The following is a 14,580-nucleotide window of genomic DNA, read 5'->3' as shown; positions in this document are numbered from 1 at the left end:
TGTAACCCCGGTGTCCTGGCCACATTTCCCATTGGCCCTTACCAATCATGGCCTCCTAATAATCCCCCTCTATGAATTGGCTTCATTACTCTCTGCCCTCCTCCCCACTAATAGCTGATGTGTGGTGAGTGTTCTGGCGCACTATGGCTGCCTTCACATCATCCAGGTGGATGCTGCACATTGGTGGTAAGCAATAAGCAGCCTCTTCAAGGTCCTAGATATCAATTTTACTTCATTACTGTTTCCTTGTTGTGGTAGTGCTGAAAAAAACTTTATTTTAGCTTCCATTACAATATTAATGTATTTTTTCACATAGGAACATGTAATACTGTAGGTTTATTCCCCTTCTGTGCACTATTTTTGTTTCACTTCTGTGCTTTTTGTTCTCAGTTTCATTTTTATTCATTTCACTTGTGGGCAGAGCAGCTTCTCTGGGTGGTCATCCTGCCCTGAATTCCTAAGCCCGTCTGCACCCCTGTCTTTGTTTCTCAACATTATGATTCTGCTCTGAAGTCAAATCACCACTTTCCCCTGGAGCTCAGCATCAGGATTCTGTTCCAAGGCCAAGATTCCTGTGTCCTTTTTTCCTGGGAGCTCAGCATAGGATTCCTTTCCGATGCTGAGAATGCCCATTTCCTGACGACGGGCTGATTCACCAGGTTAGAGATCCCCAGGCTGGACTCTAACCACCCTCTCCTTTTGTCACTGAAGCAGTCTGTTCTGTTTTTGCCCTGCCCTAGCACTTTTTTTAACTTTTGCACTTTTCTCTGTCTTCTTTCCTGTCACCTTTCTGACCTTTCTTGAGGCGACTTCCTTTCCTGACTCAGGGCTCTTTTCTCTTCTTCACCCTTTTTTCTCAGGCTGTCTGGGTACCTTTCTTTCTTTCTTTTCCCAGTCTCCTTCCTGCATTTCAGCAGAGCCTTCTGTTCCTTCCTGGGGAGCTAGCCATCCTGTGTCCACTCTGTCTGGAGAGCATTTCCTTGTTAGCCTGACCTCCCTGTGGATTCCTGTTCCCAGGCTCTGACTGGGACATACTGTATAGCTCTGAGAGCTGAGAGGGAATTTAGGAAGGGTCCATTGCCTCTCGTCCATCCCCGATGTCTCCCCCGCCTGGGTATCTGATTCTGTTGGCACCCAGGCGTCTCAGTCAGAGAGGTTTAACTTTGGAGACCAAGCTGACAGCACCCGCCTGACCTGGTCTTGGAGGAAACTCTCCATAGAGTGTGTGCCTTGAATCACCAGCTCTGGGGGTCTGTGACTGGTCCACTGTGTGGGGGTTTTGGTGAGAACCATTCCTCTCGGTTAAGTTGGGTAAAGGCACAGCTGTGTTCTGAGGAGACTGCTTTCCCTTGCCAGCCTGCAAGCCCTGGCTACTTGGAGGGCTGTTTCCCAGAACTGCGTGGCCCCCTTTCCTTCTGGGGGCTTGGTAGCTGGTTCCGTTCTGGCCCTGAGTGTCCCAGATTCCGGTCGGTGGGTTGGGATGAGCAGTCTAACTTGGCTGGTGGTTTGCCATGCCAGACTCTCTCTTTGGTCACCAGGGATGCGTACAGCCTGTATCTCCCGGATGGTTGTGCCTCACTTGATTTCCTTTCAAGCAGACCAGCTGGGACCATCCTTGTTCCAATGGCCAGTTCTGTTTAACTTTTTTTATTTTCTTTTCCATTACTGTCTGGCTTGGGCTGATTAAGCCCTGCCGGTCAGTAATCAGTTATATAATCAGTTATCAGTAATCAGAATCAGTAATCAGTTATCAGTCTATAATATCTTTATATATAATATAATATCTTTTGTGTTTCTAATTCCCTTTCACTTTCCCTCTGTCCAGGATCATCCGAGCCCTCAATCAGCCGGGTCTCCCTGGGTGTTCTGTCACTCTTGTGCTTCAGACACAGCACCACCCTCTTGGCTATTACTGGCTGTTGCCTTACAAGCCCTTGCCTTTACAATGAGGTACAGAGAGAACGTCCCCTGTTGATATAAATATAGGGGCAGAAAAATTAAATAATGAAAAAAAAAGTTTAAGTTTAAGTATTAAAATAATTAAATTCCAAAGCATAATACAACTTAAAATATAAATATATAAAAATATGCTCTCCAGTTAATACAGTAAACATTGGAGTGTGAGTGTTATCTTTCATTGAATTTATAAATAACATTGTTACCTGTAGGGGTTACAAAAATAGATATTTACAGAAAATGCTAAATAATTATAACCGCCAAATTGTAAAGATATCCTGAGTATATACCTGAAAATACTGAGAGGACACCCCAGACTCAATAGAAAGTATTGAACTGCTATATAACACCTCCACAGATAAACAAGAGAGACAGACCTTCCTTCTGCACCAAAGAGAATGTGACCTCCAGATAAATCTCTAATAATAATAATGATAATACAATTATTTATATAGCATATTCCATTACAATGAATCTCAATGTGCTTCACATAAAAGAAAAGCTAAAAAAAGTAGTCAGGGAGATTAATAATTACTAAAAAGGAGAAAGATAGGAAATTAGTATATAGTAGTGCAGGTTAATGTGCTTGCTGGTAAAGAAGGGTTTTAAGATCTATTTTAGAGTTTCTCAGTGGAAATTGCTTGTCTGAGATTATGCTTTGCTAGAATATGGATGACATGATCTGATTAGCCCTAAAAATATACACTGTTATACATTTCATTACCCTACACTGTACTGTTCAGTAATGAAATGCTAAATAAAATAATATAATAAAATCACTTTACTGTTTCCCTGACATGCAGTAACTGCATTACAGGTTACTCACAATTTTCAACAAAAAAGCACAAGATGATGTACAGAGGATATAGTTGAGACTTATATAACACAGGAAAAGGGTGTCTCTTTATCAGGTCCACTCAAAGTCTGCTTTTTCAGGAGTAATACAGTCCATTTCTTTCAGAGGCTCCCAATGCAGTATGTTTTGTATCTTTAAATTGTCACCTACCGAAGGCTGTGCTGAAGAGATAATGTGGTCAATTTAAATCCATGTAAACTTGCATTTAAGACCTTTAACTCCTGAATTGACTGGATCGTTGGTGCTGCGTCTGGACCTATTTCATTGTATTAAGCTTTAACTCTAATTCATCTGTAACTGTACGCCTTTCTTAACCTTGTTGTACTTTACAAATAAGTAGCAGTGGAATAAAGCCTCAAATCTGTCATGTCCGTTTTGGAAACGGAAACACTGGGGCTGCGACTTTTAAGTTGAAGTTTGTAATACTACCTAACTGTTTCTCCACAAAGTTTTCCCTGAAACTCGACTGACTGTCTTACTTAAACCTGAGCAGACATTTCCCTCAGACAGCCATGTTCTCTTTCACCTTCAGAACAGGCTGTCAGTAGCCTTTCTCAGTCTTCTCCAGGGCTACAGCTGGTACCGGCCCCCTTCTGGAGTTTGATCTTTCACTAGGTTTCATTGCGAGAGCCTGAGTCTACTGCTAAACCTGACGGTGAGGATTTGAACACGACCCCTAGGTCTCAACATGCGACTCGCCTTCTCTTTATCATACTTGTCAGTGGGGGGGAGGCTCATATCCCTGTCCGACAGGGATCGTTCACTCCCTGAACGCTCACATTCAGAAACCTGGCTTCACACAGGTCACCCCTAATAACCCCATGCTGATTAAACATACTGTACATCACTCCCCCCGGGTATTTAGAGTATCTATACGCCTCCCACTAGTGTCCTGTTGGTATAGACACTCCAGATCCAGTTGGCCTGTTACAGAGGCATAGAAAACTTAAACTGTTTTAATAAGTAGCCTCTTCAAGTTCAGAGATTTCAATTTTACTTCATTGCTGTGATAATACTGAAAAAACTTTATTTTAGCCTCCATTACAGCATTCATTTTTTTTTTTTTTACATATCCTCTGATGGTCCTTCTATTATCTGTTTTACTTTTGGTTGTTGTAGCTCATTATATTCTATATAATATGTTGACCATCATCTCCAATGGTCAAGTTCTTTCTATTATTTAAATATCTGAACCAACTTTTGATAGTTGTAAAAAAACTAATGGTTGTTCAGAAGGAGTCATGAAGAGGTGTATTATCGACTGCAGAAAGTCCTGCAGAGCTACTGTAGGATAAACTAGCTGCTTCATATGCTCCTGCAAGAACCACACTCTGACAGCCAGCTACGGAACCTCAGTTAACTGGTCTCAGCTGCTGGAGCACATGTTAAACCCTCAGTTCACCTGCTAACATTGCTTGGTATTAGGAATCTATCTGCCACCTGAGTTTGCAATGACCTCGAACCTCTGGCTACTGAAATACAGACATTTCTAGCGCTGGACCTTTTGACTACTCTTTCGTCTCACCCCTTTTTTGGAATTGTTTGCATCGCGGCCTTCTCTAACCAGCTACCAACCACTCAGACTCGTAGCCATCGGACTCTCTCAGCAACCTGCACAGGGTTCATAACTACTTGTTCGCTTACACGTATGATTTTTTTTCTTGTAGCACCAGAACACTGCCGTAGATAGTACACAGCCTAACAATGTGACTCCACAATATGCAAGACACATTATTCCATGAATAAATAGAATGCTCATACAATGTATTATAAAATAACCTACATCGACATAGCATCTGCTTGTTTCTCAAACTTTATTTGGAAAAACTAAACTGAAAATGTTAAGACAGAACCTGTGTTGTAATACTATACACCCCCAACAACCACATCACTGGTACAACACACATGTATGACTCACAATATTAAGATAAATTGAGATAAACAGTAGAAGCCCTATTATATTCACCATCATATTACCAGTTACTACAGACACATATTTTTTAAAAAAGCTTTTAAAAGCTTTTAAAACAAAAGTTATTAATGCTATTTCACACGTGTGTGAGGTCATGATGTGTATTAGTGATTCAAAACTACTGACCTGTTTTTTTTTGGTTTTTAATTATAACATGTTTTTAAAGTCAGTATCTATAATATATTTTACAATCAAAAACTAAAATGAAATTGTTTTCTTATTGGTGTATACATGACTACTAATGATTCTGTAAACTGAATTTGATGAAAGAAAAAAAATAGTGTTACTGTACTGTATGACTAGCGCAGTACTAATGAGTGAACATTTAATTTTTACTATTAAAATAAGATAAACTGTCTGTTAGACACAATAGTTCATTAAGGATTCACTTTGCCACCTGGCATTTTCACAGAGCAGTGCAGTCCTGCATCAGATTATTTGAAAACATAAAGATGTTGGAGGTACCTTTCAACATACTGCAGTATGTGTCTTGCAGTATTAGGCTTTTGTCTATGATCGGTCCTAAATAATTTAGTAATCAATATCCATCACAGTGAGTTGAAGGGGGGTTGCATTATTCAGAAAATCAATGATTAGTTTTGTTCTCAAATTAGTTAACTCCAAAGAGATTTACCCAATTTCACCACTAGCTCACTACAGGTATCGGTATTCATATTGCCACATGTGGTTGAGATTTCAAAGAATTTCATCTTTAGATTTGAAATCCTTCCATCATTGTTACAATCAGAACTTAGATTCATCTCCTGTGTTATAAGCAGGTCTTTCATTTAAAACTACACAGGTAATATTCCTGAGCAAGACCGGCCCTAGCCTTTTGGGGGTCCTAGTCAAGACCTTGGAAAGAGGCCACTCCAGATCACACTACTAATACACCATTATTATCAGCTCCCACCCCAAACTGAATTAACTACATGGAGCAATTAAATAAATTAACTATTAAGCTAGAAAATCTTTATTAACCAGCTTCGAAGAACACATAATAAATAACTTACAAACAAGAAAAAGATGCACACATTTTACAAAGATAACGTATTTTAACATTGAAAGTAATACCATGAAACATGAATCAGTTACTTCTAGTAAAACACCTCGAGTAGTCTACGTTACCAGTTAGAAACACAAAATAAAATGAAATACAAATGCATTATTACAGTGACTTCATTTGTTTTGAGATGGTTTGTCCTGCTCTTCTTTTCTTTCTTTTCTTTCCTTCCTTTTCTCAGTGTCAAATAGGCACATCCTTTTGGAGGATGATGTGCTTTTACCAGTTGCAACTACGTGATTTTAATTTTAAACCATTACAACATTGTTTGCAACACAAGTAGATAGACACTAGTAATGTTTCATTACATGTTAGATGTAAGGAAATATTAATAAAACTGATCAAAACAACATTTACTACTTTCCAAAATAAAACAGCATTTAGAGCAGCAGTAGCTGTAACCACATTATATTTTATATATATATATTATATTGTCATCTTACAGTGAAGGTGAGTCATTTATTACATCAACAGTGAAACAAACCACTGCACCTATATTCACAAATCATAATATAATTTAACTAACAAACTTTAACAGATTAGACTTGCACAGCAGCAACAGAAAGAGCCGCTGAAGGGAATTTTTGACTCACATTTAAATGTGCAGAATGAAACAATATGTCGTCTTGCACATTGAGGGGTCCCCTGGTGATCTCAGGGCCCGAGGCAGTCGTCTAGTTCACCTGTGGCTGGGCTGGTCGTGTTTGCAGGTACAGTAAACCCTAAGTATGACAGGCTTCGTGTAACTGTCCGTAAAAAAAAATCCCTCAGTGGACAATAAAAATAATTTAAAAAAAACTGTGTGTACTGTGGATTAAACAGACAAAATCTGTTAAAGCATAATTTTGTCTGTAGAATCAGAAATGCCTTTCCTTTCCCTGAAATAATGAGAAAATGCACAAATATTAAAATAAGGTTAAAATAGTTTTAATAATAAAATTCAGGAATATCAATGGAGCACTATAGGGGTAGCTCACTTGCCTGGTGGGTTTCTTAACCTTCTTAACCTCATTAAAAATGACAGGCCAAACATAACACCAACTCCATCATCAAGTTTGCGTATAACACCACAGTTGTAGGTCTGATCAAAGACAATGATGAGAGGGCCTACAGGAAGGAAGTCAATCTCCAACAACCTCACCCTCAATGTCAGCAAAACCAAGGAGCTGATCGTTGATTTCAGAAAACAGCAAAATGGCCATGCCCCTATCCACATCAACGGGACAGAAGTGGAAAGGGTCACATTCCTTTGCATCCATACTGTATTACACAATACCTCACATGGTCTCTCAACGCCACATATCTGATTAAGAAAGCGCAACAGCACCTTTACTTCCTAAGACGGTTGAAGAAGGCTAAGATATCTCCCCAGGTCCTCACTAACTTTTACAGATGTACTACAGAAAGCATACTGACAGGTTGCATTAAAGTGTGGTGTAGGAGTTTTGTGAATTTACCCGAACAATTTATTAATTGTAGCAGTACTCACAAGGTGATTTGTTATGGCTATTAGAAAATCAAATTGATCAGTGATGCACACACATGGATTCAATACACGAAATACATTTATTAATACAGATGCAGCCATTCAAAATGGGTGGGGTATTTCGCGGCATACCCCGGTGGGTGTGTCGCGGTATCACGCGGTATCACACGGTTAATCGCGTCATTTGACGTTGTAGCAGCGAGGCTTAATAATAAGGCAGAATTAAGTGTTTCTGAGCTTCCCAAATGAGGCCCCATTTCTCTGTTCATCTCTGTGGTGCAGCCACAGAGAGACCATTAGTGCAGGCTGATTTAGGATGTTTTCTTTTGATAAGGTTTCCTAGGACAGCTCCCAAAGGGGGATGCACTTAGCTAAGCCTGGCTATCATGATCAATGGTCATCCATTGGCGCCTATCTGTCTAGGGAGTGCCAGTTGGACATCTGGACTGCATTCCTAAGTGTCAGGAGTAACTGACTCATATCTCACCTTGATCAACCAATCAGGGACTGGTAGGGCCGAGTAACCCACGTGGGACTCTGATGCCCATGGAACTTTCAGCCAATCAACGAGCTGAAGTTCCTCCAGGTAAAAATAGGCAACACAGAGATTCAGATTCAGTAAGATTCTGGAGAGGATTCTGTGGACTGTTCTAAAGGGAATTCAAAGGAGAATTCCAGGGCAGGACGGCCCAGGAGCAGAAGGCTCCCAAGGGCAGGACATTCTCGCAGCGCGCCTCCTGACCATCCTGAGACTCAGCCCGGACAACCACGGAACGGCCAGTGTGTCCGAGTGCCAGAACTTTTCTTTGTTCTAAGAGTCTAGAGTGGAGGTTGCCAGAGAGTAACCAGCAGCAGGCCTCGTGAACAGGTCGGAACTGTGGACAGCTGAATCACTATTCAGAACTAGCTCTTCATCAGGAACGAACCGGTCCTCTTCCTGACTTGCTGGGACCCACAGTCATCTTTTCTCCTGTGCACAAACTTTGCTAGTTAAAGCCAACAGTGAGCATCAGCAGCGCACCGTCGCAAGCCACACAGCACAGCCTGGCACGGAGCCAGAGAGCGCGGATTGGACAGCAACAGCCTGCAACTGTTTCTTTGTGCCCGCAGGAGATCTGAATCCCCAGAAATTGGATGAGTATTCAACTTCAATGCATTACAGCTCGAGAATTCAATTGTTATCCAAACCAGTTGATATCAATTTAATTCCTAAGAGTTATGTACTTGTTTGAGTATCTAATGTAGAAGTTATAACCAAGTTCATTTATGAAACGATCTTAATGAATGATATACTGAACGTATGTCCTCTTGATATGTGTAACACTTTGTAACTGACCGAATATACCTTTTGTATTCTGATAACCCTCTCGATAAGATCTGTTAGTTTTATATGCATATTCTATGTATTAATAAATGTATCCTCGTGTATTAGTACCTGTGTGTGCGCGTTGTTTGAGTTATATCGCATGGTTGGATTCTAAAGCCATCAAAAGAATCAACTTTGTGATTTACTGCTACAATTAATAATTGTCTCAGTAAATGCCCAAACCCTACAGAACTGGTGCCTTCAGAGAGCCACTATGATTACATATTTGGCGTCCCTGAGCCGGTTTTCCCTACAACGTCATGCCGGAAAGTATCCGGTATCACCTTGTAAAACCGCCAGGGGGAGCTTAACCTCTCATGTACAGCATTTGAGCTTTTAAATTTGAACTGTGTATTACAGCATGTTAATCATCAGTCATTAAAATGTTGGTATATTTTATGAAAGCAAGATTGCTCAGTTGGACAAAAGTACACAACCTACTTTTATCAGAAATATTTATGCTTCAAAGCCTTTACCGAAGATATTACTAATAGTATTAATAATGAATGACTTTGGACAAGCTGTATACTCAAAGTATAATTTCTTTAGCACATTTGTACAAGCACTTGGAATCTGTCCAAGCCCTACTTTGTCAGGCATTTTGTTTTACTTCAACGGGCATAAAAAACTCCCTTGCTTTTAACAGGGCGTTTCATAATTTCTATGAGAATGATTTAAAATGCGACATTTATCATTCAACTAGAGCTCAAAATATCACAAGGGTCCTCAAGAGCACAGCAAAGACTGTATTAAAAGATACTTGTATGAGATACATGAGAATCCAGGTTTTTTATCAGCGCTTTCTTTTCCGTATACCAGATCTTATGGAACCACTTCAGAAGGGTGTCAGCCAGTCAGATTCCAGGAATCGGTACTTTAAAGGAAAAATACACACCGGTATTCCATTTCTCCCTAAACATTTTAAGCATCAAAGTATTTAACTAACATGTGAAATAGCGTGTGAAAAAAGTGGTGGTTTTAAGCTTTTCTGCTAATATAATATGGAATCGAGTATCTAAAGAATTTAATAAAGATATGATTATATTCGTGTACTGCGACAGGGCTGTGTAGGGCTGTTTCGCTTCACTCTCCAGGTAGCTTCCCTTGTAGCCCACTGGTCTTCGTGCCCGATTACCAACTCATGGGTTGTGTGTTCAAATCCAGCTGGTGCTGGACTCTTCCTTTAACAAACATTTCTTCGAAAAAATAGAATAGCGATATTATGGACAATCAATTGACTTTTATATTTCAAAATATCACAACATGATAGATTCTAAGTCATTTTTGATAACAATGAATAGTCACCTTCTTCCCTTCTGACAACGGTCCCTGCTTCTATTGTGTGTGTGTGTAATAGAGTAAATTTTTATAGAGAAATGGAGGCTGCACGGTATGTGTTACAATATAAACATTTATATTGATTTAAATCGTGTTTTGATTTAAATCGCAAACGCGTGTTTAAATTATATGTGTTTTTTTAAATCATAATCAGACTAATGCAATATAAATTGATACAGTATCTTTGTCTTCTAAGTATCTTAATAAACTTTCAGCATAGCTTTCTACCCGTTTAGATTTATTTTTCTTGGGATTTTGGGATCAAACGTGGAAGGATTAGATTGTAATCGTTTTTATTTTTCAAATACGTTTTAGAAAAGTGTAATCTATACCTGCCCAGACTGTACGCCTTCCTAAACCCCGCCTTTCACTCCTGTCCTGCTCTTCCCCGCACACCCCAGCCAGGCGCTCTTCGGCCTCTGCCCGGGACGAATGTATATTTTGATATTTACACCCGGCACGTCACCGAGGGAGCGTCTGCATTTATAACTTAGTTTTTAAAATTAGTCAAGCAATATGAAGCATCTCCTTTTACTTTTAAGTCCCTTAAATACATTGACCACAGCTTTCTCACCACTTAAGATTACTTTTTGATACCATCCTTACACAAAGCAGAAACTTTCCAATGACATACAGTACAAGTGGAAAGATTACAGATTTTAATCGTCTTTAATTTTGTTACGTTATACGTTTTAGGAACGTTTCATCTAAACAAACACCACAAAACTATTCTCGATTGTATTTCTGAATGTTATGTTACACCTACAGTAGTTCACTGCTTTAAATACATCGAATTAAGGAAGTTAGGTGTAGCACTTTAGATCTTTTTTTCTGAACCAGGGAAAATCTGATCATGTTTCTCTATAACAATAATAAAAAACTTTATTTTACATATCACCTTTAAAAGTGGCATCTCAAAGCAATAGATGGAAAAACAGTTAAAAGGGACCAAAGTAAATACCAGACAAACGCAAATGCGTTTTTAATAAAACGCTTTTATTCATTCAGCAGAGAGTGAGAGGGACATCCAGCAGAGAGAGACACACACACCGGTTTTCATTGACAAAAAGTAATTGTTTTTTTTTACATTTTTTTTACGTTTTGTTAACGTGAGACTGTCTTTCTCAGACTTACATTCCCGAATGTCCCCCGCCCCGGTCAACAATCCTAGGAAGAACACGAAACAGTGTGTTAATAAAATTGTTACAATTTTGTTCGGTCAGTTCTTCCTCCCAGAATTTATAGATCGCATCGATCAGTTCCTGCTTTGTGATGGGCTTAGCAGTTTTCCGAACGTAGTCTTTCAACGAATGCTAAACCATCTCTATTGGATTTAGATCTGGGGATTCGGCTGGAGTTTTCACCCAGTTCACTCCTTCTGCTATAAGCCTCGCCCTTGCTGCTGTGTGTTTCGGATCATTGTCTTGAAAGAGACGGTGCCTTGATCCAAACTGCTCCCTGATATATGGGGCAGCATGCTGTGTGACCACGACTTCCTCGAAGAATTCACGGTCCATAATTCCTTCGAAAATAAGAAGTGGTCCCGGGCCTCTTCTAGATATACCCCCCCAAACGTGAACCTTCAGTGGATGTTTGGGCTTTGGCTTGTCCACATATCTCCCCTTTTTGCAAAATGCCATTGTTGAAAACTGTTCCAGAGCCACTGTTGTTTCGTCGGTGAAAAGTACATCCTGAAATGCCTCCCCCTGTTCAATCCATTGGAGCTCTTGCTTGAGTCTTTCCTCTTTGTTTTTTAGCCTTATCATGGGGCATGTGTTGGTTTTTCTGTATCTCCATCCAAGCCTCCTGCGTACTCTTCTTATCGATGTCGGGCTAATGGTCGCACCGAGGTCAGCCCATAGCCGTCTTTTGACTTGCATCGCCGGTAGCTCATCATTTTCATCAGTCAGTTTGTCGATAGCTCGCACAATAGGACTTGAAAAAAAAGAGATCAACAGTTAGTTTTAAAAATAATGTGCGTAGTTGTAATTACATGCAAGAAAGGTATTTTTAGAAATTTATTTATTTACTTTGAATCGTCCTCGGTTTAGATTCTCTTTGCCTCCTCTCCCCTTTATAATGCCGTCTCACTGTGCTTTCAGAAACGAAGATGTCCATCGAAGCCAACTGCTGTACAATGTCCCGTGTTGACTTCCCGTTTCTTTTCATCTTCATTATTTGGTGTGAGAGAGTCTTCGTGATTTTGGCCATTGTCCGTCTCCTTACCAAAGCGATACAGTGGTGCAGCTTGAATTCTGTACCTATATACTGTATGGTATGGTACAGATAAAACTTACACCATACCGATGAGCTAATACCAGGGAAAGACACTCCTATTTTATTTAAAACACAATACGCCAGGAAATGTGTCTGATGCATTAGCAAGTTAATACAATTGGGTCGAAAACCTGGGTGTAACACCATTTCCTTTTTCTGATCACTCGCTTTCTGGATACATGTCTCACCTGTCCTGTTCTTTGTTTTCCTGGTTTGCTGATTATGCCTGCTGCGGTCCACTCCTACCATTGTGTTCATTGTGCAATTAACCCTTATATGTGCTGTCCGCGCTCAAAATGCAATTTAAAAAAAGTCAAAAACCGCGCTCAAAATGCAATTTAGAGCTTTCTGGCAAGAGGAGACACCCAAATCAATGTAACATGCCACTATTTGTGCATGAACAGGGTTATACTGCTATTCCCTTTGATACCAAATTAAAAAAAAATAAAAAATGTTTTGAATCCCCGGCGGAACCGGGCATCCATATGAATCAAGTAACAGGTTTATTCCATGCTGAAAAAAAGAAGAAAGAAAACACATTCCATAAGAATTGACTGAGCTCCGCTCTGTACCACGCAATGATCCCCCGAGAGTCTCTGCCCCGGGTTATTTGGGTTTTTAGACAGAGGGTAAAGAACTCTCTCTCTCGCTTGACCTCCCCCTCCCTGTGTATTGTCTGTTTTTTTGTTAACAAGGCTCGCCAGCTAATGTGAATTGAATCCTGTCTTTCTAGCTTTTAAAGTCGTGCGATGTGTAAGTCACAATTCAAATAGAGAAAAAAGAGCTGACTGACAAGATTTAAGATGTGGCTGTCAATGTTGGATTAAAAAAAACACATTGCCCGACGTTTGTTGCATTGCTTGAAAAATAACTTTATTTCAAGAGACTGGATAAGTAATTCAAGTGCTTTTTTAACTTCCTGAAAAACAACTAATAATTTAACTATATGTGCAAACGTTTTATGATATGTCGCTGTTGTGAATGTCTGTGGACATGTGCTGGCTGGACAGGAGGCTCTACTGTACACAGAGAGGGGCGGGAGGAGGGGACAAGCCGATACATAATCTTAGAGTTTGATTAATAGGGAATATAATGCAAAAATATAGTACTAAAAATAAGATACACTCTACAGACATTCACAACGGCGACTGTCAGAAGATAGGACACAGCGGCTCAGGCACCCGCTGAATGGAAAAGGGGTACTTTTTCTGTTCTGTATGGCTAATACTAAAGCCAATACTTCAATACTTTAATATTCTTTTCTGTATGTCTAACAATAGTGGGTACTGGCCTAATTCATCCCTGCTCCCGTTGTTAGGTGTTAATGTGTTCTGAAGTGTGAATTTGTACCTGTTTCCCTGAGGTCTGGCTTTTTTTCTGGAAAACCATAACTCTGGTCTTGTCCAGATTGACTGTCGGCGCCCAGGTCTGACAGTGCTGCTCCAGCAGTGCCAGGTTCTGGCACAGCCTCTGTTCTGTGGGCGACAGCGGGACCAGGTCGTCTGCAAAGAGCAGGAACTCGATTTCCATAATTAATGCAGATCAGTAAATCAAGGGACAAAACAACTATTGCCCCCGGGTCCTCAATGGGCTTTGACGTGCTAATGCGTTGGTTTAACAGTCCGGGTGTGGCAAGCCTCTAATGTCTCCCGACTTCGGCAAAAGGCACCCGCCTTTCATTGGAAGACAATAAACATTCTATCCGTACATGTGAATATAGCATAAATACACCAAGGGATTGGGTGAGCTCCCATCACAAAAAAAACTGCGAACCTGCACTACAGCGACCACAGTACAGTATGGAGACCAAGACCTTTTACGGGAAGAGACGGGGTGCTTCTGCCGCTCCAGCTTCCAAAGAGCGAAGGGTAAGCAAATACAGCAGACTTCTTCTGAAATACGCGATTACAGCACATATTACAAGGTATTATTGCCGTTTTGAATTTTAAATTCAATTATAATTATTTCTTCGTAGCCTGTTCTTCAAGAAAACTCCGCACGGGCGAAACGATCTTCGAAATTTTATCTTCGTCAAGTTTATTTTGACGTCTGTTCCGCGACTGATGAATACTACTGTGTGACTTTATTTCTTACATGAATTATGTTATTTTGCCACAGGCCGTGGGTCTCTGCTCTCGGCCCCTGGCCAGGGTGCCAACCTGTAGAAGCAGCACCTGAGTGGAGACTTTTCGGCAGCAGCGGGAGCAGTACGATGCATTACTGGGGAGGATTGGGAGGCTAGAGACACTCCTGAAAATGCAGAGGA

At 40.4% G+C, this 14,580-nt stretch overlaps 1 protein-coding gene across 1 annotated transcript in view; it reads left to right on the top strand.

Moving 5' to 3' along the window:
* Positions 1-14,580, top strand: part of LOC148815848 (NACHT, LRR and PYD domains-containing protein 3-like) — a 124,190-nt gene that overhangs the window by 37,970 nt on the left and 71,640 nt on the right. The window lies entirely within an intron of this gene.

The sequence above is a fragment of the Atractosteus spatula genome, chromosome 24, assembly GCF_055471065.1.
Source record: "Atractosteus spatula isolate fAtrSpa1 chromosome 24, fAtrSpa1.hap1, whole genome shotgun sequence".
Classification (NCBI taxonomy): Eukaryota; Metazoa; Chordata; class Actinopteri; order Semionotiformes; family Lepisosteidae; genus Atractosteus; species Atractosteus spatula.
The sequence above is the reverse complement of the archived record's forward strand: the minus strand, read 5'-3'. Positions and strand labels throughout refer to the sequence as shown.